This window comes from Octopus bimaculoides, chromosome 6 (assembly GCF_046866305.1).
Source record: "Octopus bimaculoides isolate indiv1 chromosome 6, ASM4686630v1, whole genome shotgun sequence".
NCBI classification, from domain to species: Eukaryota; Metazoa; Mollusca; class Cephalopoda; order Octopoda; family Octopodidae; genus Octopus; species Octopus bimaculoides.
Genome location: NC_142933.1, coordinates 104,133,177 through 104,137,710, shown reverse-complemented (window position 1 = coordinate 104,137,710; position 4,534 = coordinate 104,133,177). Strand labels below are relative to the sequence as shown.

Here is a 4,534-nt window from a genome sequence, read left to right as displayed (position 1 = left end):
TTGAAATAGGCTCCTTTTTTCCAATGTACATTTCGATCACTTTCCTCTGCTTCTCTCCTTCATCAGAAAAAACACATCATTAAAAAAAAAAGATAGCTAATCAGATTATTTTATATAATAATGACCATTCTCTTTACTTAAATAATTTCTCCTTTCATTCTGTACATTCCAAATGACAGATATATACGTTGATTACGAAATATTTTATCGCTTTTTACTAAGACTCAAGGAAGTAGAAACAGCCATTTACGCATATAAATGGTTTATAGGTGTCTATAAATTGTAAGGTTTTTAGAGGAATATACGTCAATAAAAGTCAGTGATATTCATGCATAAGGACTATATGACACACACCATTCCATCAAACTTACCATGGAAAAGAATTGGCAATGTTACAAGACAATCAATAAAATACAATTACACATAACATATACATATACACACATGTATAAATATATACGTAGATGTAACATATATGTATACATAAATCACACGTGTGTGTCAGTATATATACATATATTTATATATGTTTATAAAAATTATAGCATGAAATTAGAGCACAAACCGATTTTCACGTTTATTTTTTTCAAATTTTAAATAAAAGTTAATGTTGCTAACATAAATATTTATCTGAAGATTGTTATAAAACATAAAAGTAGTTGTGGAATCGCAAGCACTCATCCTGAAATCACAAACAACCATCCCTGAAGAAATCTTTTTTGAGCTATACTTAATGTCACAAATTCTATACAATATATAACCATACAAACAAATAATGGGTACATTTATATATATATACCTCTGTATGTATGTACGTATGTATGCATGTATATGCACACACATGTATATACCTGTACACACATGCCTTTACATATGTATATACATATATTTATATATATGTGCGTGTTTGTGTTTGTGTGTGTGTGTGTGTATGTGCATATAGCTCATGTAAACGTAATATTTCTACTATTTCTAGCAGGTCGAGCTTAGGTTTGTACCATATGAAAACTTAGCCAATCAGATGCTCTCAGACCTTCATGAAATAGCATTTAATTCTTACATGTGTATATAGCAATATTTATGTGAACATTTTTTCATACTGAAAAATAAACAGAATGGTGTTGAATTTTTGCTATGCAGGATAAAAACAAAAATCTCGCCAAACTTAAAATAGATTATTTTGGTATTCATTTTGTATATTTGTATCACCTATATTTAATGCTGTTTTATCTTACATAAACCTCCATTTGCCTTACAAATGACTCGATAGAAAAGGTTTTTGTTGAAGAGGAATACAGATGTTTCAAATTTATACTTTAGCACATCAAACGTCCTCCATTTTTGTGAATTATGATTGATTTCACATTGATATCTGTGCCATACAGCTTTGATATAACTCGGTGTCACAAGATGATATTGCCGAAGGAGACTGCATGCATATGAAGGACCTGGAAGAGAGAGAAAGAAAGAATCAAAGAATTGTTTCAATTATACGCATATAGTAACATAAATGTGTAGAGATATTCAATATACTGTCTCTCTCTTCAGTTGTGTACACGGAAAAGCTCTCTCTCTCTCTCTCTCTCTCTCTCTCTCCCACACACACACACACACACACACACAAACAGACACTCAGTGATCACGTGTAAGTGATCTGGGATAGCCATCACTTATAGAGATTTTGCATATAAAAAAATCAGTGTGTATGTTATAAACGTAATAAAAAAAAGAGTGTTCTTAAAATCTTTGGATTCTGTGAGCACTTATGCATGCGAACTTCTGCCGAGTTTGACTTTGCCTTACAGCGTTTCGGGGTCGCGTACAAGTCGCGTACTATGGTCGATCTATTCGACTGGTCCCCTCTCCAAAAATTTCGCGCCTTGTGCCTAGATTAGAAAAGAAAATTTCAGTTTAGGGCGGCGCACTGGAAGAAAGGTTATTACTCTAGAAGAAATGCTTCGCGACATTTCATCCGTCTTTATGTTCTGACTTCAATTTCCACCGAGGTTGACTTTGCCTTTCATAATTTCGGGGTCGATAAATGAAGTACCAGTTGTGTACTGGGATCGATTTAATAGATTGCCTCCTTCCCCCAAATTCCAGGCCTTGTGCCTAGAGTAGAAATGAATTATGCATGCGTACATCAGGAAAATGTTACATTGAATACCATCACTGAAAAATTTTACAATCAATACAATCACTGAAAGATTATGGGAATTTCAGTGCATACAAACTCTCTAATCTACTACCACACAGACCCCCCCCCCTTCACACACATGTATATGTGTATTTATGTTCATGTGTGGTGTGTCGATGTGTGTGTATATCGGGGGGTATGTGCGTACGTGCGGCAGCTTTCTACGCAACGTCTACTGAAAATGATAATGCAGAAGATAATGGACGGTGTGGTACACTAGTAGAATACTCCAGCACAAGATAGCACACTGTGTGTCAGAAACCATATGACCAAGCAAAAAACTACCCAATAAACCAGATTTATGTGATATATCTCTCTATGCGAAATCATTGGCAGCCATTTTTTTTTTATCAAGAAATTAAGTATATAGATATGTATATGTATATTGTCTCTGAATTATATGTTAATATTGGCGTTCCTAATGATGAGAACTTCGCCTAGCAAACAATTTTATTTGTTAATTAAATTTCGAAATCTAGGCCTGACTGTAAAATCATGGTAAAAGTTTTTACTTTCATTGCCTTCGAAATTGCTGTGGTTTTAGACTTTTTGACTGCTCCTATTAGCATGTAAGGCGGCCTGTTAATGGTTACCTCTAATGGTGTTTAAATGTACACTCATTTTATATATATTGATATATGGATATATATATATATATATATATATATATATATATATATATATATATTCACACGCACGTGTAAAAACAAATAAATATACGCATAAAGATTCAAACTCATACATACATGTCACACACACACACACACATACACACACACACACAAACATGAAGATAAGTTGTGGTGCTTTATACACGCGATTAGAAGAATAAGGAAAGTAAATGGAGTTGAAAATGCACTTAAAGTAGTATTTTCAAAAATATTTTCTTAAAGTACATATGGAATTAGATTTTTCATATATATGTGAGTGTGTGTGTGTTTGTGTGTGGGGGATTGTGAATATTAGTGTATGTGTTTGCGTCTGTGAGTGTGTCTATCTGGGTGTGTGCGTGCGTGCGTTTTTATGTGTGTGTGTGTGTGTGTGATGTATGTGTACGTATTGGACTCATGTGCGCTTGTACACATTTATAAGTGCCTCAGGACACAATCTATGATGAACGTAATGTTATTGAAGAAACTTTGCGTTGAGAGATAACATTCATTCAGATTGTATCAAAATATACATTATTCATGATACGTTTCTCCTTTTCACACCAACACGGACGTCCGTTCTCTACCATAATATGTTAAACAGGTGCTAAATTGCCAAACATTTACAAGCCAACTATGTAACTTTACTATAACGCAGAGCTATAACGGAAAAATTATTCTTATTACATAACGTCACTATACTCATATTTCATGTTATATACGAACGTTTTGACACAAATACATCATATCATAATCACGCCACATCAATCTTCTTCATATTAGCTTTCATATTTTCCTTGTGACAAAAGCAGAAAGCTTGTAGAAGGGCTAACAAGCAGGTCTAAATATCTAACGTCATTTGGTCCCTCTTTACGTACCGAGTTCAAATTCCGCAAAGGTTAGCATTGTCTTCCATACTGTCGTGGTCGATAAAATAGATACTAATTGCGTGCTGAGGTCCACGTATCAACTAGCCCCCTCCATGAACTTGCTCACCTTCTGTCAAAATTTGAAAACATTTTACTCATCACGGTTTTGGGTCTGCGACCATGTTGGTCCACTGATTTGAAGGGTTTTTGTCGAACTATTCGATCCCACTACGTTTCCTAAATTCTAAAACTCATATATATAAATATTGTTTTCATTGTCTTGTTTGTGTTTCCAATTATCCTCTGCAAAATCCCAAATTTTATTTACTTTGCTTCACAGGAACTGTTTTATCGAAAGCGTATATTGTTTTTGAATGCACGAAATACGAGACTAGAAAAACAGCCAACTGATGAAGGGCCGTTCATTATGTTGTTTGTCTTGTTTTCCATCTGTGTCTTTCGTTTATCGAAGAAAAAAAAATAGTTCATATTCCATGTACTCGAACTTCGTATTTTTTGTTGTACATGTTTCGTGACGTCATGTGTCCACATATGCATATGTATATATATATATATATATATATATATATATATATATATATATATATATATATATATATATATATATATATATATATATATATATATTTACATATATTCGTGTGTGTGTGTGTAGGTTATTTGAAGTGATGTACAGATTTTATATATCAAGAAAAAGTAAGTTGTCAGAATTTTGGATAATTCTTTATTCGCGCTTTTGGCTTCATTTATAGAAACCCGACTCCAATTGTGACGGCGCAGTTTTAATAACGAATTAA

At 33.3% G+C, this 4,534-nt stretch overlaps 1 long non-coding RNA gene across 1 annotated transcript in view; it reads right to left on the bottom strand.

Moving 5' to 3' along the window:
- Positions 1–567: 567 nt before the first annotated feature.
- Positions 568–4,534, bottom strand: part of LOC128248102 (uncharacterized) — a 43,161-nt gene continuing 39,194 nt past the window's right edge. Inside the window, exon 3 of the long non-coding RNA XR_008264368.2 lies at positions 568–1,448. This is a non-coding gene — a long non-coding RNA (uncharacterized LOC128248102). The remainder of the gene's footprint in view (positions 1,449–4,534) is intronic.